Raw genomic sequence first — 25,984 nt, 5'->3', positions numbered from 1 at the left:
ATTAGATATTCTGTTCTACGCTGCCATAGTGGGCATGGGAGGAGTGTCCTACCACAGGCATTTTCTTGACAACAACAATTCTTTAGCGATGCAAGAGTCTGAGATTCATACTCCAATCTGGTACCCACCTGAGGGCAAGGCCCATAATCAGATATGCAGCAGCTGCTGTTCGGCTATAAACTGGAACACTGAGGATCATTAAGACAGATTTATTACCACTAACATGTAGCTGATGTCTGGCTCTTCAGATATTTTTTTCTTGGGCCAAACCAGCATCCTTTCCTAAGCCAAAGGCAGGGGTACCACGGACTCAGGGAAATGAAAGCTCCAAAGTCTCCTGGCAAACACGTAGCAAAAACAAAAATGACAGACAACTTAAAACCATGAAATGTACTTATGCCTTCAGGAACTCTGAGAAATAAGGCCAGTCTAATCATGCTACAACTACCTAACAAAGAAACTGAAAGACAGCAGGTAGATTATTTGCCAGGACAGAAAAAGAAAAACAGTAAGATAGCATCCAATGTGATCTTCCAAAAATCATTAAATATTTGCAAAGGTCATGAGCCACTAAACTGTATGACAGAAAACTGAACCAAAAATTCAATAGGTGTAGTCAGCAGGCGCTACCCAAAGAGAGAGCTGTCCTTGTCCTTGATCATTTCCAATAAAATTGAAAATCACCCATCCAGACTGCCTTGTGGGACAGGGTTTGAGTTCAAAGCCATCCCACACCTTAGTTTGATCCTCACTGCCAGATAAACCATTTGGCTTATGTCACTCCAAACTCAGACAAAATACAAGGCTCTCTGCACCACCAGAAAGTTTGGACGCAGTGGAAGATCATGATCATGATAATAACAGAAACAGGTTTAATTAAATAATGTCATATAATTCCTCTCAGACAGTGTACCTCCAGCACATTTTGAGTACCACTGGCAATCATAAACTCTAGAAACTCTGCATTTGGATAGGAAAGGGAACTCCCTACTAATGAAGAAGAAATTAATTATAATACTACTGTTATTCTATGGGCATGACACTTCTAAATTGATTTTTTGAATTTTCACTAATATGAAGATTGGCTTTTGTTGTTTCTTGTTTGTTTTTTGTTTTTTTTTCCTGTAACAAATAAGATAAATCACACAACAGAATTTAAAAATAAAAACTATGTTATTACTGATCCAGGTCCTTGCAGATTTTGCATATTTGAACAATACCAGCTATAATGAAAGCAACAACAGTTGGGTACTCTGTGTTTTCCTGAATCAGACCCTCAATATACAACCTGAAACAAGGAAACAGAAATTATACTTTTAAACATTGTCACGGAGGAGTCTGAGTCTCTTCACTGCCCACACTCCTCCTTTTCATCCTCTCTTTCCACAAGCTCACACATGCATACATGCAGAGAGGCAATAGCACCCAAACATGCAGTCAGTGCACTCTTATTAACCTCCAGTTATAAAGTACTGCCTTGAACACATTACTTACAGTACACTGAAAAGCAGCATGCTGCTTTTCTAAACAAATTAAAAGGCAACTCACTGAACAATTCTCCAACACCTGAGAGCAATTAATGTAAGCAGAAACAGGAAACATCATCAATTATTTAAAATAAAATGAATACATAACTTTGACCTTCTCTAGCACTCATCAGTTTTATACCTCCAGCTGAATAAACTCAGGGGAGACAAAACCACAAGACAGACCTACACTGCAGGCTAAAAAGTGCAGGCAAATGCTGAAAGAGAAGCTCTCTGTCTCCATGACTGTCTTCAGCATTTTTAGTTCTGCAAATGAGACTTAGGCTGTCAATCCCTCAGTTTTGATACGTGCACCTTTGCCTCCTATATTTCGAAATCCTGTATTCTTTACTGAGCATTTCAGGCTTGTCTTGTCAAAAGAAGCAAACCAGACTATTCAGACTGCATGAGAGTGATCAAAGAACAGTAGCTATCATCTTCTGTGAGCTGTCAGTCCCTGAATTTAATGAACAAAAAAAAGAGGTATCCATAGGCCATGCTGATTTGGTCAATACAGAGAAGAGGTTTTTAAGACTCCAGAGCAGCTGCTTTCCAGAGCGCTATGTGTTTTTTAAATGCAGAACTGACAATCCTGAGGAAAATGTTATAGTTCACATTATCACAGACTTGGATCTAGGCAGACCGGATTTCAAGGGAACACGGAGTTTATTAGCTGATGCAATTGCTGAACATAGCATACAGCAGAAGGAGAGAGATATTTGGCACGCTAATGGCTAAAGATTTTCAGAGAAAAGCCTATTAGACACAAAGTACAATAAGTCCTTTGTGACTCTTCAGGCTAAACAAGGCTTGAAGTGCTGGTGTCTGTTGTTCCCCCAACTCCTATTAGCAGTTTCAAGGAAATTCACAAGTGCTTTATTCCAAGTAACACAGGCTTGCACGAGGTCATCTGTTTAAAATCCTCCTGTAGACATCCAGAATCTTGACTAATTGTTTCAGACAAAGTGCACTAAGTCTTTACCATGAAGTCTAAGTACATTATTAGTCCTCAGGATAAGATTCATGTTTTAATTGTTCTTAGGGTGCTACTAAGGACATTTCAGGCTTTCCTTTCCATTTTATTTTTATTTTTATTTTTTTTATTTTATTATTATTATTGTTACTATTCATATTATTACTATTCATATTATTACTATTCATATTATTATTATTATTATTATTATTATTATTATTATTATTATTATTATTATTATTATTATTATTATTTTCTGTTTTGGAAGCATAGAACTAGAAAGTGACAGGGAACCAAAAAATTGCATATAGGATGTCAGCACAGAAGGTATTAAAAGATGTGCTAACTGTTGAATTTTAAAAGAGAGAGAAATAAATTAGGCCAAACACTGCCAGGAATTTTACTTATGTATTTATTTACTGTAGTTCTGTAACTTCTAATTATTTCATAAGAAATAATTTTAGAATACAATATTTCTTCAGTTTCACCTAAATACCTTTTGGGGGAGGAGGAAATCTGAATGATTTGTCTCTGAGGAAGCCCAGTATTGCTTGCAGGTACCGTGTTCAGCACCCTAACAATGAAACACTTTTCCATGCAGGAGTTCTTGCCAAGTTCCTGCAAGCAGTGCCAAGGAGTGACAAGGCAGGGGCAACCCAGGAACCATGTGGGCTAGGAGAGGGGAAGCTCCAGCAAGGATGGGAAGAAAATATGGAGAACAGCTCTCCAGGATATACAGAGTGACACTGCAGGCAGGGCAGGTTTGGCCCCTCCTCGGTGAGCCATCCTCCCACAGCAGCAGCAGCAGCAGCATTGTGGCTTCCCACAGCTGCCTCTGTGGTGCAGTGAACTCTGGGGACTTATCTGGGCCAGTTTGTCCAGGCACAATACCTGCCAGGAGAGGCACTCCTCCCACCAGGACTCCTATGCTGGCTGTCCTGAACAGGAGGAGGAGATACAGGACCTATGAGGTGTAATCTGTTTAGTGGGTTATGCACAGCTGGAATCACAGAAAGGTAAGATGAGAGCTTTATAAAGGCGATATTTTGGAGTATAGAGTCATGTCCAAAAAATTAGACCCCTCAGGCACAGTAAAACTCAGGCAGACCTAACAAAATCCTTAATTGTTGTGCTAGAAATCTTATTCTAAACAACTTTTAAGGGATGGACCAAATGAATACAGCCTTTTGCAAAGAAAGAGATCAAAGCCAGACTTTTTTTACAGCTCCTAGCATGGACCTCTAATCACTGAAATTCTTTTCATTGTTCACAGCCTGAGTCCTTGGGACTCAGTGCAACATATATCTGGAGCAAAGACTTCAGCAGGATCCAAGAGCAGATTGGATGTTTACATAGATATTAAAACTTGCTGAGTTGAGAAAGTATAGTAAATGAGAACTTTGGAAGAAATCTAATTCTCACAGTTCAGGACTTAATTAATGGCTTGTCCAAAGAGTCAAGAGTCCAAAGCCCCAGCGAATACCAATACCAAGACCAGAGCTTTTAAATTTTAAATTTTCATTCACTTATTTCAGAAGCCAAATAAAATGTGCTAAGAGGCCTTTGGAGGATAACTAGGAGGCTGTGATTTACCACTGACATCAAAATCAAAAGTTCTCTGACTGCTAGTCTGGGTGAATGTTGCAAGTTCAGACAATCATGATAAACTGCTAAGAAATAGATGGTTTTGAAAAAAAAATAAATTTGTATTTCTACTTTTATGCAGCAAACAGTACTATTTATGGTAAATATCCTTACTTATGGTATTTAATAACATATAATATTGAGATATTGTTATATCTCAATTATTAATAGCAATACTTCAATTTTTTCACTCTCACTTAGGGTAATAATATAATTTAACATAACAACACTTGAACTGAAGCCAAAATCTTCCATGCTCACCCACTCTAAAATCAGAATATTCAGACCAATCCCTTCTAACATTCAGGCCACTGTATCATTGTGTGATTTGCCATCAGCAAAAATGTTATTTGAAACCACAAACCAGAACAGTCCAGAGAAAAAAAAATGAGGCCAAGGCTCAAAACCTCATGCAAGTTATAACCTGGCTGCAGATCTCAGCCACTTTGTAGGGACAATACCATGCCCCAGACTGCACCAGTTGATCTAAATAGTTATAAAGTCTTGATCTCTAGTGTAGCTGCACCTCGAGTCCCATGTTCGGTCTTGGGCCTATCACTTCAAAAGGGACATAGAGGTGCTGTAGTTCACCCAAAGAGGGGCAACCAAGTTGGTGAAGGGTCTGGAAAACAAAGTGTCACGAGGAGCATTTAAGGGAGCTGGAGTTGTTTAGTCTGGAGAGGAGGAGGAGGAGCAGGGTGGGCCTCATCACTCTACAGCTGCATGACAGGGGTTATATCAGGCGGTAACCATTCTCTTCTGCCAGGTCTCAAGTGACAGGACAAGAGGACTTTGCCTTAAAGTTCCATCAGAGGAGGTTCAGTTCAGACTTTTTTTCACTGAAAGAGTAGTCAGGCACTGAAGTAAGTTGCTCAGGGCTGTGGTAAAGTCATTGTCTCTGGAAGTGTTCGTGAGGCATCTCGATGTGGTACTTTGGGAAATAGTTTAGGAGTGATTATGGTGGTACTGGGCTGATGGTTGAACTAAATGATCTTGAAGACCTCTTCTAACCTTAAATATTCTGTGCCTGTGTGGCTGTGACACCTGCAGAGCACCTTTGGGCATGTCTATATCCACCATGTCTGAGCTAAGCAGTTGTTTTGGGCCCTCCTCCTCAGTCTGGAATCATCTCCTTCAACTCATCTGCAAAGGAGCAAACCCAAGTCTGAGGCTGCATATGCAAGCAGACAGGACATGGGTGAACCCATGATCAGCTGTGTAGCAGGTCACTGCCACAAAGGGTAGCTGCCAGTCTTCTGCTGAGTTCAGCATCAGTGACGATTTTCCAACTTTCAATTGAAGGTAACCTTCAGTTTCAAGAGCAGGAAATGAAGATAATATTTTCAAAAACCCTTCAGACTATATTGTTTACAGTAAGATAAGGTTAGGTTTAGTCTGGACTTATATCAAATTGTCAAGATTGACTGAACGTGATCATTTTCCTGGAAGAAAATGCACAGCAATATCTTCAGTCAGGCTTTTTTTAATATAACTTAATAATGGTGTGTTAAAACCTACAATTCTCATTTAGCTACTGAAAAAGTGACAGCAGCATTCCTAGGAGTGGACAATCATTCTGTAACAAATATTTATTATCAGCACAAAGAGTAGAAAGTTGAATATGTACAGAGTTTTCACAAGGTACACAGTATCTACGTATTGCAGCAGTGTGTGCTTGCTTGAGTAATTTAGATTCTCCATACATAACAACATACATAATGTACATAACTCTAGGAATTAGTCTAAGCTACTATTAGAGCAAATTTTTTTTTTCACTGTATATAGTGAAATAGACATGTTTTCATGGACAAATGTAAGACAATGAGTGTTCATTGGCATTAGTGTTCAGACGACTGTTACCTATATTTTAATTTTAGGGACATACAGGTCTGATGTGAAGATCTGACTGTGGTTAAAAGAGCCACATGTTTTCTAGAGATGTAGCATTAAGCATTACAAACCCAATGTTTGGCCAGACTATCCATGTGTGCAAAGTAAGCATGTGGTACTTGTTGAAATAGACAGTTTTAAGTCCATTTATCTTTCTTCACCTCTTACATCAGTGTCCAAGTTAACATTAGAGATGCCATTGTTTCTGGAATGGAAGCTGTGTTTTTGATATATCTATATTTTGTACTTACGTTTTGTTTAGTTATATTCACAGTACATTTTATTTTACTTTAATTGCACCATCGCTCAATATTATTTCTAGTGAGTAAAAGTGTGTTCCTGGGAAATAATTTCAATATTTTAATGTGTATAGAAGTAGATACCACCTAGCAAGCAAACAAATCCTCTGTTTTGCAACACACCAAATGGCTGCAAAAAAACCCTCAGTGTTACGTAGTAACTTGATTGTTATGTGACTTATTACATTAGTGTTGCATATAACTGCTTGAAAAATAGAGAGACTTTGCAGCTAGAAATCCACTTTTCTTAAAAATCATAAACAAGTGCTGGCATGAGAAAGAGTTCTAACTGTCTTTGTGAATAGCCTAAAAATGAAAGATGTGTTTACACATTTTTATTTTTAAAAATTCAATTCAGGTCAGATTAAATAAATCAAGTCATGACAATAATACATTCTAAATTTGAGTCACTTCTTATTGACATTTCTAACTTAAAAAAATCTTTATTATACAGAACAGAGTATTTCACCTGACTTTGATGATTGTGCTGTGCCCGTATGGCAATAAATGTCACAGACTTTCAGGCATGGCAGAAAATTAATCAATTCTGCCAGGTAAAAATTCAGAGAGCAATTTTTTCAGACTTGTTGTTAAGGGTGTCTTTTCTAAATCAGGATGATAGCTGTCCTCCAATCTGCTCCAATTAAGAGGAATTTACTGCATTGAGAATCTGTGCCTACTATACTGAAATTAAAAAAACAATAGATTAAAAATTATAACATGTCAAACTTTCAGAATGTAACTCTAAGGAATTAATATCTTTCCCCCCAAACTCTTTTGTGGAGCTTAAATGCCTGCCTGTCTGACATGTCAATTTTTTTCTGGCCTAATAATTTCCAACATGCCCTTTGCCCTAGATCCTTGAAATAAAACAAGGATGGCATTTGTCAGCAAGTTTCTCAAGTCTGCTACCTCTCATTCCATGAGCTGTCACTTGAAAAGGTGCATTTAACTTGTGAAAAGGTCATTTTTCGACCAAGAAGAGAGCTTGATGTTTTAGATGATTTGTGCCTTGATCCAAATTCTATTTGACTCTACAGAAATAGCTTGCACATGTGTGAGTACCTATGCATCTGTATGTGTGTGTGCACACACAAATGAGAAAATACAACAGGCACCCTCTCATACTAAATTATTTTCACTCCTTGGGATTCAAATATACACAAAATCCTATGGCTTTCCACCAGGAGCCTATATAATAACTCTTGCCTTATCCAGGTCAGCTTACTGTGCCTTTGTGTGCCTACCATAACTTCAGATTTGATTACAAAGCAGATGAAGAAATAGATTGAAAGAAATTCATACGTGGATTTTAAAAAACAAGGAAGAGATCCTTAATTCAGTTACTTAGTGTGTTTTTCTTTCTTGTAAGCACTCCAGAAGAGGCTGTGAGAGCACTGCCTCTTGTGGCAGGCAGGCAGGCAGATAACCCATCTGGGCAGAAGAAAGAAGTGGTCCGTCAGCTCACCTGGGAACACTGCCTCAGCCACCAGCAGCACATCACTATCACGAGCAGTAGTTACAGGTTTTTGTAGCACACAAGTCCAGCAGACACCTGTATCTATGGTATAAGCAATGAGAAAAGTCACACATAAATTAAAGAGAAGCCCCACATCAAAAAGGTCCAATTGCCTCATAGCTACTTAAAGAATAGAGATGAGACGGGTTAGTGTATATTTAGTTTTCCTTTTTGTTGCTCCTGATGTTTCTGGTGGTCATTTCATTATCCGAATTAGAACACACATTTTTCAAAATCATCCAGAATTCACCCATGCTGCCAGGTGACTCTGGAGATGTGTTAAAACTCAAAGGCAAAATCAGTAAACAACATCCCGCTGGTCCCAAGAGAGCTTTGGATCACCACTGCTACTCTAAGGACACCTGGCACTCTTCTCACCCAACCTGGGAAACCTTCTTGTTTCTCCATCTCACAGTGGAACTGACTGCACAGCATGTGGGTGGCTGTGTGTGGCCTCTCTGCTGAGCAGAATATAGCATGATCTATATGTTCTGTAAGATAAGGCTTTGCAGCAGCAAATTTTCCCTGCCCCTCTGACTGATATATGAAAGAGTTTGAAAGACTGGGCCAATGGGTATCAGGTATCCACTGTCATTAGTAGGACAAGTCCTGTGGATAGGTCTTTAGAGCACACAACTGTTTCCTTTCTAACAGCTGTCAAACATTTTTCTGGAGCAAGAAAATGTAAGCAACAGCAGCTTGAATGTAGCTTTTCAAAACTGTGTTTCATGAGGTGAAGAAAACTCCTTTTGGTCCAGTGGAGACTTTTAACAGAGTATATAATAAAGGATTTTTTTTTTCTTTCTCTATCTTTTATGTCATGTAGAAATGTAAAACTAATGGTAATAGGTTTTCCTCTTTGCTGATAATATAAGGTGTTTCTGACAGGAAGGAAATTCAAGACGACACATTCCTGGCTCAGTTAGGCTACTCTGACTGATGTGGTCTGGTTACCTTTTCCCCTCTATTTTCTTTTTAGAAATATATTATCACAGGGAAATCTACACCTCAGAATGAGCCATGTATTTCTGCTACAAAGGTCAGCCCATTATATAATACCCATATGTCCAATACGAATCAATCCTCTTTTGCTCAAGTGCACCTAAAGAGGTCCAGAGTACATTCAATCCAAATTGTATCACATTCTCCTCAATCAAATTCCCAAGAATTTGACTTTTTTTTCAGTCCACTGATGCTAAAGAGTGTTAAAAGCCAGCTAAACTCAAGCAAGAAAAATATTTTAGCAGGTTGACTGGAACACTCAAAGATGAGACAGGCAAAAAGGCCCCAGAATGAGCCCTGGATTTGATGACCTGCAGAAAGGCACTTGGTTACTTTACGTGATGAGACATGACATAATACTTGAAATTTGATCATTGTTATACAAGTTTTCTGTAGAATTATCAGTTTTTAAATCTAAAAATTAAAATAAAAATGTTTTGCTTTGTTCTATGTGGATAGCATTTATGAATCTCATTAATATAAGATGGATGTGTATAATTTAGAGTGAAGTGTTAAACATTTTATAATATAAAGTGAATCATAGATTCATTAAGGTAGGGAAAGGCCTCTAAGATAATCAAGTCCACCATTAACCTAACTCTGTCAGGTTCAACACTGAAGAATAAAAACATAGAACCATACAGGTTGAAAAAGCCCCTTAAGATCATCATGTCCAACCATCAACATAGCACTACCATCATATTCACCAATAAACCAAGTATCTAAGTGCCACATTCACACAGTTTTTGAACACTTCCAGGGACAAGGACTCAACCACTTTGACAGTCAGCCTTTCCCAGTGGTTGACCAGCCTTTTGGTGAAGAAAAGGGGATCACTAACTTCTGTAATAGTGTGTCTGTTGATTTCAGTCCAGGAGGTTACTTTGGTTTAACAATCAGGCAGCTTTTTTCTCTCTTTGGAATCCAAAGCAATCTACCAAATATTTTTGTCAGCTAAAGAGAATTCTGTCTTTTCCTCTCCAAGTGGATATGCTACTTTAAAAAGTTCCTTGGCAGAAGAAAACAAACTTGTCTGCTGATACTGGGTACAGGGCAAGTTCACGGGTGCTCTGGGCAGAGCCTAACTGTGAAGCCCCGGATTTAGCAGTCAGGGCACACCTGCAGCCTGTGGGAAGGCAGCTGCTGGCCCAGGGCTGCAGCAGGACAGCTCTGACCATCAAACCTGTGCCTCTGCAACTCTGGAGCAGATGCTGTTCCACTGATTATATGTGGGCTTTGTTAATATGGCACTTTGACTGAGCACACAGCCTAACTGTGCTTGCACAAACTGCATCTTTGCTACTGGTCACACTCACTTTCAGAGGACCCTGTCTTTCTGCCTCAGACCAATGCTGCCTGCATGGATAGCACCTTAGCAAAGAACAAAGACAATTGTGAAGAGGAAGACAATCACTGACAGTTATAAATTATTCAAGAACAAAATGTTCAAGTAATATTAACCCAAAGGTATCATCACCCATTTTTCTCCAATGGATGAAATCACCTAGTTAGTATTCAAGTGTTACTACCCAAATAAAACTGATTGATGTTCACTGAGCAGACTGGGGGAAAATTTCATCAGGATGCCCAAATTCTGTTCCTTCTTGCTTAATCAATCACACCTCTGATAAGTTGTGCAGCATTTTGTTACAAAAGTCTTAGTAAAGAAATTGGTCTGTGGCAAAATGAATAAAACATTTGCCTTAGTGCTAGAGTAATGATCCTTAAGTGCCTTAGAAAAATGAGCTGCAAAGACCTCTTCCTTTTACAGAGAGACTTGAAGTAACTGCTAATAAGGTAAAAAGGGTGATGTTTAAGGGTGGGGATAAAACAGGGTATGAACCTCTTACTTGAAGTGTCAGCCCAATCCCTTGCACAAATACACATCCATGGGATCCTGAGCTATGAGTTTGTTTTTATCCCCTCACCTCTTTCCTATTGCAGTTTTTACACCAGCATTAATCACCTTCATCTTTTCTCATTCTGTTTTCACAGAGCTTATTGTGTCACCACAAAGACATTGATCAAGTGGTGGCTGACAGGATGCAGCTATTTACTTTGAAGCAGTGGGAGCATACAGGGCAGGGAAGCACAGTGAAAATCTGCATTGGCTGGCACTTACAATTCCTGAACAATTCATACGTCTCCTTGAACACGTCCCCAAAGGCAAAGAATAATGACTTAGGTTTCCTTACAGAAATGTCATTTTTATCTTAGGCATAAAGTAGTAAAGGAAGAAAAACCCACTACATATTAAGTGTGTTTGAAAGGACTTATTTAAAGATAATTACAGAGGAATGTAAAACCAGTGGCTGAATGGTGGAGGATTATTTACTGTCATTTCAAATTAACTTACTTTAAATCCATCTAAAGCATACTCAAAGTTAAGACGTGGCCTTTCTTCTGATTTTTATTTTAAAAATAAAAAGGGAGAAAGAAGAGAGACTGGGTTTTTGGATGTGTATTTCATTAGATAGTATAATTGGTAGATAGCTGCTGACAACAAAATGCTCCTTTAAGAAAGCACTGATTTGAAAACTAGTGTGAGGTCGTGTAACCTCATTATTCTCTTTACATCTTCCATTAGGTCAAAATACCAATACCTTTTGCAGTAACTTTCATCTCAGGCAGCATGTGCCAGCATTTCACTTTCAACTCTGGTTTTTTTATTCTTCAGAAGGATTACAATCTGCAACACCACCGCTTCATTTTCATTACATTGCTGTTCTATCTTTTAGGGGAAATCAGTTTCACATTGTGTTATTCTTATACTCCTTAATAAGGTTTAGAAAGAAAAAAGAAAAAATGAATCCTTTTAAATTAAGAGGTCCCAGTTTGATAGCACTTCCCAAATAAAAAAAAAGAAAAAGAAAAAAAAGAAAAAAGAAAAAGAAAAAAGAAAATAAAAGAAAGCTCTATTATATGAATAGTTTGCTTGAAAAGGATATGTGGCAGTGGAACATTCAAATCCCAACTGTCTAAGCTGAAGTCATTGATGTGTATTATCTGCTGGCTGCTATCATTAACAAGGCAGCTTTAAAAGGACAATTCTTAAAGCCTGGACAATTTCTTTGGGCTAAAACTCTGAGGACGCCCTCTCTATCCTTTAGCTGAAAAAAGCAATCCTCTTGTGTGTGGAAATATAAAAAATTTGCCTCCTCTTGCTGGACTTTCACAGTCTTTTTCAGAGTTTCTTTGCTTGACTTATCCTTTCTGTGAAAGGGCCAGACCGTTTCTGAACATTTACATACAATAATAATAAAGTCCTCTGGCTGATTAGTAGCATGCAAAGCCCTCTTTGCAATTCTTCCATAGGTATCTGCTACTGCTTTCGTCAACCTCCTTAGAAGAAGGATTTTAGGAGAAAGCCTTATGTATTCTATCCAGTGATTTTGTACGAGTTGATGTGAGTGTACTGACCTACAATTTTCTTAGTTTAATAGTTTGAGTAAGGTTCTGTTTTCTGACTCCTTGATTTTATTTTTTGGGGGGAAGGGGAGAGGGCAGGAAGTGGGGGGAGAGGAGAAGCTAGGCCTTGCCACTGACCCCCACAACAAAATCTGATTGTGTAAACAGGTTACAATGAAATAGTGGTATTTCTCTTTTGCTGTTTGAATGTGTTGTCAGGAAAGCAAACTTCCATCTTGGTCTACTGCCCCTTCAATGTAATAAATTTTAAATGACAGAATATGAAGGAAAGGAGGTCTTAAACAGAACAATGGCGATATTAAGACTAATTTATACTTTTTTCTCAGGTAAATGTCGAACATAAGATGCAATTATTTTTATAGACTTATGAAGGTCTTTTAATAGCCATTGTCAGATGTTTATTTGATTGTAACTATTTCAGTGTCTGGCTGGAAAATTATATGGTTTCCTGGAAGCAGAGGTATATCTTTAAGGAGAAGATCTACCACAAGCTTCTGAAAAAACCCTTGTATTAAACACCTAAGTTATGCAAGTTACAGAGACATTCATCTTGGTCAATCTACAATATAACCTGAAATGACAAAGGTTTTGCAAAAAAATAAAGCAATGTCATGCATTAAAAACTGAACCAATCACGAAAACAAAGAATCAATATCTCTGCCCTAAAATGGAATATGATAGTTTTTTAAAAATTTACATATCATATTATTTGAAATTTAAAATAGTCATAATACTCTATATTTTTAGCATATTTAAAAATTAATTATTCCCAGAACTGTTATTCTCTGTATTATTTTAAATGCATTGTGAATATTAATCTTTGTAAATCAGTGGGGAAAAAAATTATGTTGATCATAGAATGGCAGATATCATGTGCAGTAAGACCATTCATTAGGTTGGACAGAATTCCAAGCAGGAAGCACTGTACCTAACAAAATGCTGGGAAACACACTAGAAGATACAGTTCAGCTCCTGGGAGTGGTCTGGAATGACCTTTCCCTGTCTTCAAACTCTGACTCTGAAATTAGATATCAGGATATGCTGGTCCCAGACTGCAGCAGTACTTTGTTTCTGCCTGGAGTTCAGCAGCTTGAGGAAAAAGAATGCATTAAATAATTTGGGCAAATGGAGAAACAGTCTCCAGACCCAGCTCTCAAAATTAATTAAGATTTCCAAGGTTTTTCTCTTCTAGTGTCTTTGCATCACATCAGTTCTTATTATGTAGAGATGGAATACTGAGACCTTGCTACCAAAAAGACAAGTATTGGAAAAATTTCACTGAAAGAGGGTGTCTAATCAGTCCAGGATTGTGATTTCAATAAAGGGATTTTCATCCTGGTGGAACATTGCCATGAGATTCGTTTGTTTGTTTCAGCTGTGTTTTGGACCAAGATGTGAGACTTCCACACTTGGTAATCAGGGACAGTCTCTGCTTGGACTTCAAAAAACCTACAAGCTATCCTACTATTTTAAAATACAATGAATAAAGTCACATTTTGAATTTTGTCAGCTGCAAATGGACTTTGAGAAGTCAGCACGGTGGATTTACCTGCATAGATCAAAGGTTAATACACTTGACCTTGAGAAAATACACCTGAATGAAAACCTATCCGGCATGTATTTGTGGTCACACATTGAAAAACACATGGGCTGCAGAAAAATCCCCTAGCTTAGAGAGAGCTCCACTTTGCACTTCTAGCCTCCAAAATCAATGAACTTTTTATCATCAGTACCTCAAAGACAAAGACTACATAAATTATATTTTAGAGAAGGAATGTATAAGAAGTCTGTTTTGATACATTTTTGCAGACCACTTCTGTCAACAAAATAATGTCCTTTCTAGCCATGTCATAAACATGTATGGTAGGTCTTGACATAGCTGTTGCACTCTTTAGATAAGGAAAAAAGACATCTGTGAAAACCAGGAACTTAAAAGATGCTACGCACAACAACAAGAAAAAGAGAGAGAGAGAAGAAGAGACTAATCTGGAAAATATATTTTATTCTGATTTTACAGAATTAAAGGCAGTTACACTGCCTTTGATTAGCACTTTCCAAAGCCACAGTGAAGCATCTGAGAGACCTGCATGTGCTAGGGATGCCCCGTAGACATTTTCTCTGTGATTAACTGTTAAAAGATTTACAAACATGCTACTTGTCTAGCCTACACTCACCTTTATAACAGTAAAGTTGTTCAACACCTTTCTTCAACAATTAAGATAATATAATTTTGATGTTTGCTAGATGACCAGTGGCATTCAGAAAAAAAAAAAAAAAAAAAGTTACTTGAAAATTCTGTAAGTATAGGGGAAAAGAAAGGACATTAAGATTTTATTAAAACAGATAACAGGGTTGCTATCAGTGCATCAGTTTCCTATTGCCTGCTGAATGAGAATTCAGGACTCTGTAAACAATACACTGTCAGAAAAAGTCTCTGGATGCACAGCAATAGCAAAATAACAGCTTAATTTTCCTGCAGAACTTTATTTCCTGCAGAATTTTATGAAATATTTATTTAAGAAATGCAAAGTAATTAAAAATATGTGAGTGTGTGTGTATGTGTGTGGGAATATGTGTATGGGCATGTTTTTTTAAAAGGTTCACTTTTTAAGTATGGGTATACGTTCAAGTATATCATTCTTGTATATATCAAGTAGCCCTAGAATTGAAAGAAAACATGCTAGAGCTTTTAGTCTATTCTCTAAAGGGGTATTTTTTTGTCCAAAATAATGAATGTCACTAGTTTTGAGGTTAACTGCGTGCACTGAATGCAAAAAACAGTATTAGTCACTTGTGTCTTGTAACATCTCAGTTTCTGCCTATAGAGGAGACAATGGCCAGGGTTTTCATAAGGTGACTATTTATTGGATTTGCATTAAAGTGCAGATGGTGAAAACTGGCAGATGATGACATGTGTCCACCAAAACTCATCCCTTCTGTATACTTTCACTGACTTGCAGTTTCTTCTCAGTCACTCTTCCTTGAGACAAAAATGAGACCCACTGTTCATGATGCTCACATGAGTTTTAAACCCATTTATACTCATTTATATTTAAGCAAATATATTCATATCATGAATTTTTTGCCTGCAGCAGCTCCCACTCTCATCCTTCTGATAAGAATTAAGGAGGAAAAAAATAGGCAAAGTGCCACGCTTCTTTTCAACCTCGATTAGAGATAAGACTACGTATTTGGAAATATTTAGAACATTGACATTGTAGATATGAGAGGAAAGCTTTTTTCACTGTAAGTCCAAACATATCCCTCATTCCTCCCAGCAGCTGGGGGTTTAGGACATAGATAAGTAGTATGCACACTTTCCTGAGGGCAGCCTGGCACAGACCCAGTGTAGGTGGGGATGTTATGCTACCACCAGTTATACATGTGACAGGAGAAAAGCAGAGAGACACAATCTGGGCTCAATCTAACTGCAGGGAAAAGAGTTAAGCATAAGTGCTCATTCCTGCCAAGGCCTTTACTAAGGTCTTAACCTTCATGCAGAGGGAACCATGGAGCTAAAATCTAAATAAGTGGCCATAGATGCTCATCCTAAGCAATAGAATAATTATGGTTTTCTGTACTAAATATTGACCTGACCCGTACTGTTTTGAGTTTTTTCCCCTATTTCTGTCTTCCTCCTAGAGACAAGTTTATAATTTTTATAACTTCACCCGTTTTACTTGCATTTTCCCTTTTTCTTTCATGGGGCAGTTTATAAGCACAATATGGGTTGCACTTGATCAGAAGAAGAAACATTACCCCTCTTCTCATTTGTGCATAAAAAAAATCCTTGATTTCATTCTATTCATTCCTCAATGGCTTCTCCTCTCTAGTTAAGTCTAGTTAAGTCAATTGTTCTCACTTTCCCTTACTTGCTTGTATATCTACATCCAAACACCATAAAAAGTGCATATTAAACTGAAAGATCAAGAGTAAACCATCAAGAGCTGACTGTAGGACTCAGGATTCTCCTTTGCAGATCACTTGCAGGTTTACATGATTTGGTTTTGTGGAGGACTGTAACAGACCACAAGCAAAGCTGATCAGCTTTTAAGGTTTCATTTAAAATTCAGAGCACTCAGCGACCTTGTATTTGCAATGAGACAAAGCAGTAAGCACAAAGAATGCAAAATATATTAGTCTTCATTTAACACCAGGAAAGCCACTTTTCCTCTTTCATATACTTGATCCACAATTTTGTCTGCATTACTTTCAGAAAGTAATGTTTTGTATGAGTAGACTTTTGCCAATAAAATGAGACGATGACTAAAATGAGGACAATAAAATCTCTAGCTCCTTTTTTTCCCATAAAATTGCAATAGATTCAATATTATATAATTACAGAGACTGAGAGAAATAGAGTGTAAAGAATGTGAATATGCCTTGTGCAATTATAATAAAAGGTAATATATTCTTTATTTATTTCATTTTACTGCAAATACTCCTTTGCAAGGCTTCAAACACTAGAATCATGTAGATCTGTAGGAAAAAATCACAAAAATCAGAGGGGATCACAAAACCTAATGTACTTTCATGAATGTTATTAATAGTGAGGGTACTTAAAAGGAACAGCAAATATTCAAGTAGTTTTTGGTTACAGTTGGTTGATTTGCTAGTGTTAACATCAAGTTGTATGGATAAATCAGGAGTATTGGTTACTGCTGGCTTTTAGGCTGTGATTGTTACTGTTGCTATCAGGTGGTTTCTTTCCAGTCTGTGATAAATGTACCTTTGTGTATTGCCATTTAAAGTGCAGTGCTGCTGTCATCTATAAAATGTATTTTCTTTGAGAAATTATCCAGTCATGGAAAATTTTAAAATCCCAGAAAAAGAAGCAGTGATCAAAGTTCACCATGCAGGCACAGGATCTGATAATGACATTTCTTCACTCCAGTTCATAACACACAAGGGACAAAATAACGTAATTTTTTGGTGAAGATACATGTGACCTTGGTACCTCCCTGGACTCAGTGAAGAAATTCTATAAATTGTTTCTGATAACGGGTACATATTTTTATAGTTATTGGTAAGGAAATACACCTCCTGGTTTCTACCTGAGAACTTTACTGAACACTTCAGTTTGCAGAAGCAAACCAAAAGCCAAAGCCTCTTCACAGGCCTGTTCAAGACACATAAACTGCATTTGTGCCTAGGTGCACAACGCTGGGGTCAAAGCTTACACACTGCTTTGAGATTCTTCAGGTAAAGAGGCAATAAATACCATAATAATAAACATTGTTCTGAAGCAGTCCTGCAAGGACAGTTGCTATCACCATAATAGAAAAATCTGCTATGTAAAATCTACATTTTTAATGTTTTGGAAGGAAGTAAAACCTCAATAAATTTATTTTCAAAAATGTGTTAAGCATATTCTTTTACAGACTTACACAATCAAAAGCTCAACAATAAAGTTAAACTAGTTAAAATTAAGTCTGAAGCTGGAAGAATAGAGGAAGTAGTGGCAGTTGGTATAGATGATTTCCTCTCTCAGGCCATAGAAGCAGCGAACTGAAATACATTCACTGGAAGACATTGGGAATTTTACATTAAGAGCAGAAAATAGTATTTCCAAAGATCCTGACATACAACGAGTCCTTCAAAAAGTGAAGATCTTTCTGTCTAGCTCTTAAGCTTTTCAGCACTTTGTGTTTGATCTTAGGCCACAGACTTTGGACAGCATTTTCAATCACTGTTCACATGCAAGTGACTTGATGCCAAGAACAACTTTGTTTGGCAGCAGGAGCTGACACAACGCTTTAGTTCTCCTGCAGTACCACATGTGTCTTCCAAAAACTGTGGTTACAGACAGAAATAAAGACCTAACTGCTACATCATATTAGTAAGGAAATACACAGTCCCTGACCAAAGGTCTGGAAAAAGATCCAAGCTTGCAGCTCTGTTTTTTTGGCACTCAGATGCCTTTATCTAGGTTGCATGTTTCACTTGGCGTTTGACAGACTTTATTGGTATAATTGTTTATTAGAGCTGGGTGAATGCTAAAAACAGTTAAGATTTTTTAGCAACTACTGGCCAAAAACAAACAAGGGAGAAGAGGGAGTCCCACTTGCCCTGTGGCAGCCCACTGCTGGTGGCTGTGGAAGTCATGAAGGACATGGGGCAACCATCCAGCTGTAAACTGTCCTGAGATACTCATATTTTCAAGGATATTTTAGGAAGATTTTATTTTGCTTCCGTAGCATGCTATGGAGAAGTATACCTAAACGTACTCAAATGTTCTTTCAGAATTCTTTTTCAGCCAGTCTAATGTTTTCTTCCATCTTCTATGAAAGCACCAGTTCATAGTACTCATTCATACTCATTGTAGGTATCATCATTTAGTAGTATGCTAATTTAGAAATGAAAACAATTAGAGCAAAGAATTAAATCAACTTTATATCTGTTGTTGAGTACAGAATAAAAAAATTCTCCAAAACAATCATCTGTGTACCTGGTTAGTTATCAACCTCACAGCAGAGCCTCACTCCTTAATTAGTAGAATGGCTGCTTCTTTAAAATCTTAAAACAATTTCTTATTTCTCTTAATTTATTTTATCTGTAATTTCCAGAAGTAATTTTGTGGTGAACATCTTTCGTTCTAATAGAATGGTTACTATTGTCATTATTTAGGCAATGAGAGAAACCAACTACAATCTTTCAATAAGTATTAAAATTTTCATAGATTATTGATTTTTCAGTTGTCTTATCAGATATAAGTGTCATTTGGGAGGTTTGTGGAATCCATTCTTTACTGTATAAACTGATTTGAGTAATAAAAGTTGAGGGTTTATGGCAAAATAAAGTGAAAGCAAAAGAAAATCTGAACAAGATGCCCAAAGAGATTCCATCTGGCCTACTTTATGGGGATTTTGTTATTATTATGAAATCAAAATTTGAACTGAAAATTTGAAACCTTAATTTTTGAATAAAATATCTACATGAATGGTACACAAGAAGAAAATTTAATTTTTTTTCTAATAAGTGGTAATGCAAAGCATCTCAAGAACATTATAAGTCAGTAGCTCAAAAACTTATATTTCTCAGTATCTTTGTCATAGTAGTAGCTTTCTCTAAATAATCTAAGTTGCTAGACAAGCAGAGAAGGAATTTCATTCCACTGATAATGAAGCAATCTTCAGCAAGATGTCAAAACATCCTAAGTGGTTAATGACATTTCTTGTGATCCATCTGTTGGCTGTCCTTCCCTCTGGGACAAAAAGAGAATCCTTTTTATTAAATGTAAATCAGTATTTAGATAAACACTAAACAGATGAAGAGAAAAACACTCTGACAGCCTTCAAGCTTAGGGACTATAAGTGTACTCAACCACAGTGTAAAAACAATTTTTTTTTTTCCACACAGACATCTTTGTGAATACCTAGCAGCACGGGTGCCTTGATCTCCAGCTAAGGAGGAAACACACACTGGTTTATGAAATGTATATCCACACACACAGAGATATAGATAGTTACTATGACAGTGTGCACTCAGATCTCCTGTTTTATCTCTGTTTTAATCCCCTGGCTACCAATGGAAAGGAGAAATGTACTGTGGACTTACAAGAAAAAGAAGCAGGAAGGATGTAACTGTATGAGCAGATATTTTAAGGGGAGAAAACAATGGCTCTTCTCCATGGAAACTGCCATGTTTCCAGGCTGGCATATACCGGCTCCGGCCTGAAGACAAGGAACCTGGGGTTGTCAGATGTTTCTGTGGTGTAGGAGGATTGTTTTGGTTTCTAAGTCTACAGACAGCTTCTGTGCCTGGCTCCACTCCACCCACAACAGCAGCTCTGATAGCCCTGTGGCCACCTTGCTTTCATTCCCCTCTTCCTAATCATTGTCAGATTTTTCCAAGAGAAAGTTTAATAAGAAAATTAGCTTTAAAATATGATTTTAATAAAAATTCATAGAATTGTGGAATCATAGAATGGTTTGGGTTGGAAGGGACCTTAAAGATCATCTAGTTCAAACCCTTCTTCCATGGGCAAGAACACCTTCCCCTAGACCTGAACCCCACCCAACCTGGCCTTGAAAACTTCCAAGGATGGGGCATTCACAGTTTCTATGTGCAACCTGTGTCAGTGTCTCACCACCCTCACAGTAAACAGTTTCTTCCTAATATCTTATCTAAGCCTACCCTCAATTCAGCTTAAAGACACACCCCTTGTCCTGTTAAATATGCCCTTATAAAAAGTCACTCTCCACATTCTTGTAGCTGCTTAAAGATACCAAAAGATGCTACAAGAGCTCTCTGGAGTCTTCTCTGCTCTAGGCTGAACAGCCCCAACTCTCCCATCCTGTCTGCATAGGAAAGGTACTCCAGCTCCCTTATCATCTTTGTGGCCCTACTCTGGACTTACCTCATCAACTCCACATGTTTTTTGTGCTGGAGATCCCAAAGCTGGATGCAGTGTTCCAGGGGGAGACTTACAAGAGCAGAGCAGAGGGGTAGAATCACCCCTCTCGACCTGCTGGTCCTGCTGCTTGGTTTTCTGGACTGCAAGGATGCCTTGCCATACCATGTAGAGCTTTTCATCCACAAACATCCCCAGATGTTTCTCCCCAGGGCTCCTCTAAATCCATTCCTCACCTAGTCTTGGGTGATTTATGCTTGGGATTACCCCAACCCAGGCACAGGACCTTGCACTTGGCCACACTGAACTTCATGGTTTTCACACAGACTTACCTCTCAAGCCTCCAGATGGACACATGCAAATACTCATAACAAGTTAATGACTAAACTGTATTTTACTTTTCTAAATGTCAGTTAAGGTCTAAATCATTGGGCTTTTCTGTGGGCATTTCACCACCACTTTTTAACCATTATTTGAAGATTAAAAGGAGTAAAAATTTGTATGTCTAAGATCCTACCTCTTAAATAGCTTAAGTTCACAAACACTACAATATGACTATCAGCAAACACTATGCTGTACTTGCTGCATTCCAAAAACCAATTACTTGAGAGGTCAGTAAAATTTTCTATAAGACTACTACTTCAGAATAGTGAAAATCACATAAAAATAATTTCTGCACTTGGGCCTGTTCTCACTGCCATCTTTCCTAGCGGGAGTGGGAGATTTTAAGAAATGGCAATAGATTTGTCTTAACCACCATCTCTCAGTACATCTCAGATTCTTTCCCTTACTTGCACAGGACAGATCCAAATAAATCTATTCCCTATTCCCTATTCCCTGTTTATATAGCACAGCAACCAGTAAGTTACTAACAATGAAGTGTACCTGTAGGCTGCAGGATCATGTCCAGGGAAGCTACAGTTTACCAGTGACCAGCATGGGACTCAATGAGATGGACTTCTGCTCAGGAAATCGTTTCTTCAACACAGGAACAAACTCAGCTTAGCTCCAGAGACAGAGAGCCCCAAACAGAGGCAGGGTGGTGGGTGTTGTGGGACAGAACCAGGGTAGAATTTAGCAAGGAAGAAACCCCAGGGCTGCCACCCCACAAGGGTCCAGGATGGGGCAACTCTTTCTGGGCTCACAGGGCCCAGAGGCAGAGGATGGAATTCCCTCTTGCTGGGCTTTAAAGCCACACCTTTCACTTTAACAATGCTCATCTGAAACTAAATCTTTGCCTCCCTGGGCAGGGGCACCTCATATGTATTCTTCCCTGAAAATATTGAATTTACTGAGTATAGACAGAAAGGCAGTGAAGAAATGCACAGCAGGTCCAGTGTTTCTTGGCATGTACATATCTGATTATGCATGGTAGTAAGCAAAGCCATTACCTCCAGAAATGACAGCAAGAGTAGGGTTGTGGCATGACACCTTCCCTCCATGATGGAAAAACATCAAACATGAAACGTCATTAAAAAATATTTAGATGCTACTGACTATAATGATGATAGTACTGTCCTTCTGAAAATAAGTTAATTTATATTTGTTTTAGAAATCTATATTTCCTGGACTAGGAGTAATAACATTTTTTGCTTTGTCTGGTCTGGAGGATTTTAGTAGGTTGCAACAAACCTTAAAGATCCTTCCATGCTCCTGTTCATTGGCTAGTATCTAACGTCTCAAAATTTTCTCATAGACTTCTCAGTCCTTAAACAACTTTCTATACCATCTCCAGCATGTTTGCATCAACACCTGAAGAAGCACCATGTTGTAGTCTTTAAACAAATCCTATCAAATATATAGTGTTTCCTGGTAAGAATGTAATTAATCTTTAAGCCGATGTAAATTGGCTTAAAACAGACTGTGATTTAATACACTTCCTTGCCTTTGTGGGCTGTTATCCTGTTGAGCCCTGGCAATACAGTAGTTCCCTTTTGGTCAGAGGTAAGGTATCGCTTTTCTTCTGAGTTAACATATCTCAATGGAAATGAGATCTTTAAAGCACTATGATCAAGTAACGCTGAGGATTTGCACACAACCTCACAACTGTCAAATCCCTCCTGAGCTTGTATTCAATCTTCAAACCCCAGGTTTGTACCTGAAACAATGTCTTTATTCAAGTATGTCTTAGCCCCCTTTTGGCCACATTAATAATCAGTTTATGGATGGTTTCAGCTCTCAGTAAAATACATTAATGGGTGAACAAAAAAAAGAAATATTAAAAAATAAATTAAAAAAATAATTTTTACTCCCTTGTCTTAATATTTATAGTCTTCAGGCTTTCATTCTCCCATCCTTATTTTGGTTCACGTTTCTCTCCAGCAAATTGCATCTGTTGGGGCTTTTAAATATGTGATTGAAGATTTCTGGTGACATATGTCATCACTGTTGATAATCTGAGCTAAAGCCCATGCAATGTCAGTGAGTGTAGGATGGTGGGAGGGCAGCTCCCATCATGCTGCCTATATGATGGGTGAGATCATGTTTCCGTCAATCACCTTGTCAGAGTAACAGGCAAAATCTGAGAGGTTTGGCTTCATATTGTCAGATTGCTTGGCATTTATAATTTTATCAGAGAGTGTTTTTTTTCAGCTTCACTACATCTATACAGGTTTTTCCAGAGATACGCAGGAAACACCTGAGCACATCTCTGCAGCACAGCAACTAAAAATTCAGAATTTATTAGGCAAAGCCTGGTGCTGTTCAGCTCTTACTTTAAAAAGCATTCTACCTCCTGTCATTTGAGTTAGGGATATAAAGCACTAAAAAGCTGTTGAGCTGCACCTGTGAAACTCTTTGTAATAAAATATGCAACAAAGAATGGGTAAAGGTGGGAAAATCAATGTTTTTAAATCCTCAGCACATTTTGGTGACATTTATCTAGATTTCTCAGTCATTAGCTAGAAAGATCCTACTTTACTGCTCTTTCTTCAGCAACCCATTTATTTTTATAATCCCCTCCCGGTTCCTGTACCTCACTGGTGCAGCTCAGTTCCGAACCTCTCCCTGTTCCATGGGCATGGTTGCCCCTGCAGTGATGAGCTGACTGCTGGGCTAAAGCTGGCACATTTTGAAAAAGCACTGCAGAGCTTCAGCACTTCACTCTTCCTCCAGAACCAAAGATTGCACCACACCCTGCCCCTGTCTCAGGAGACCTAGCTGGTCTAGGGCTTCCACCAGCCTCAGATGTTCTGAGTTTAGTAGGATGCTATAAAACTTTGATGTGGTTTGATCAGAACCATAAAATCTACAGGCAACTACAAGAAAAGAACCTGTATCTACCAGAGCTGGAGAAAAAACTCTCCTGCTTCTGTTAGCTAAACATATTAATTTTACAACTGTATTTGTAATGCAATTAGTCAAAGAACACCAGCTAAAACTATCTAATTTTTTACCTCCTTGTAAGATATGCTGAGGGATGCTACATGATCATATAAAAGATGTCAATAAAAATGCATGGGGTAAATACTGGCAATTTCAAAACAGTCTTAGTTGCTGATAGAGCAACATTGCATCTTTTTCCTTAGCATTGTATACCAATAAATTCTATCATTGTTCATCTCACGACAAATGTATTAGAAATATAATATTTAATACAACTAAAATCTACATGTTTACTATGTGATTTATACTTAAATCTGTGAATTAATATTTATGTACTTGACTAGGTTTTCTGAGAACACATCCATTAAACTTTGCTCTTATCTTCTGTATGAAGGCAAATTCTTCAGTAGTATTTTGGGGAGTCGATTCTGTATTAGTTACATGTATTTGCAGTCTGAGCTCCTCTTTCATGTTAAGAGACCAAAGTTCCCAAAAGAAAGCCTACAGTTCAAAGGTTTATGGAGTTTTTTGTCACATATATTTTTCTTGTTTGGTGTGTTTGAAGATATTTTCAAACACCATTTCTCCATCATAGGTCAAATGCTTTAAAGTTAACTGGTATATTACTATACATAAAAGCCTTTTGTTCTAAGAAAAGTACTTAAAGTGTCAACAAGGGCATAAGGTTAAAGAGGATTTTTTTTTTTTTTCAAATGAAGATTCTTGGAAAAAAAAAATGAATACTTCAGAAAGAGAAGTGACTGCACTTACACAAAAGATTTATTTCATAAAGAATCTATCTTATACATGGGAGTTATGAATGTGGAAAAGCTTCAACAACCCATAGGAGAATATGGATATCAAACACTCTGGAGAAGTTTTTCATCATAATGCTAACAATAGGAATTATCTGTGCTCTTTCTGCTAGTGCTGATGAAATCAGTGTAATTCTTTCACCTCTGAGCAAAATGCTGTTGAGCTTAAGCAGAGAAGTGTTGAATCACACATAGATTTCTTTAATTGAATCAACTCTATGCTCAAATATACTCTATGCTTAGTAACAACAAATCTGTGAATCTTTCTGGCAGTTCTCTGAAACTGGTGGATGACTGAAAGCCTAGCTCTTAGTAAATTAGTGGTAACTTTCTCCCTCACTCCAAAGGATCTGTGAGTAGAACCAGGCCAGAAAAAAAAAAAAAAAGCCAACTAAGTTTATATTTTAAGTGTTTGCTTGTTTGTTTGTTTGTTTCTTTCTTTCTTTCATAAGTAAGTAAGTAAGTAAGTAAGTAAGTAAAGAAAAGGGTAAGCAAAGTAAAGAAGAGGTTTGAAAAAAAGCAAATAATATCTTGGATATTTCTAATGGTTCCAAAGAAGTACCAATGCTACAAGACAGTAAAAACAATGGAAATCTTCATGCTTTTGTCCAGCTACTATTCATTATAGTTTCAGGCACTTTTCTTTTTGCACCATTTAGCTTTTGGCTGAAACAGGGGGCTGGCAGTAGAGGAGAATGTCCCACTAGCTAACTGTAAACAAAAAAGGTTCCATGCAATCAATCTAAATCCTGGTACATTAAGTTCTATCCCAGCCTGGAAATGGGTTCCTCTAAGTGTTGGCAAGCAGTAGTGTTGACCATATAATTTGATTAATACTGCATTCAAAGGCAAAGCCTTTCATTTATGCAAAATGCAGTGGGCTCACATTGCCGAGCAGGTCACAAGAACAAATTTATTTTAAAAGTATTAATTAATTTATTAATTATTTTAAAATTATTAATTTTATATATATACATATACATATACATCATACACATACACATATACATATACATATACATATACATATACAGATACAGATACAGATACAGATACATATACATATACATATACATATACATATACATATACATATACATATACATATACATTTTTTAATATCTGTATAAATACATATAGATATAACAATATACCTGAGCATATCACCCTGCCCTGAGACAGGTGTACATGTCCCTCAGCCATCCTGTGG

This window comes from Pseudopodoces humilis, chromosome 4 (assembly GCF_049639895.1).
Source record: "Pseudopodoces humilis isolate 2021_Gansu_Grassland_sample_001 chromosome 4, ASM4963989v1, whole genome shotgun sequence".
NCBI classification, from domain to species: domain Eukaryota; kingdom Metazoa; phylum Chordata; class Aves; order Passeriformes; family Paridae; genus Pseudopodoces; species Pseudopodoces humilis.
The sequence above is the reverse complement of the archived record's forward strand: the minus strand, read 5'-3'. Positions refer to the sequence as shown.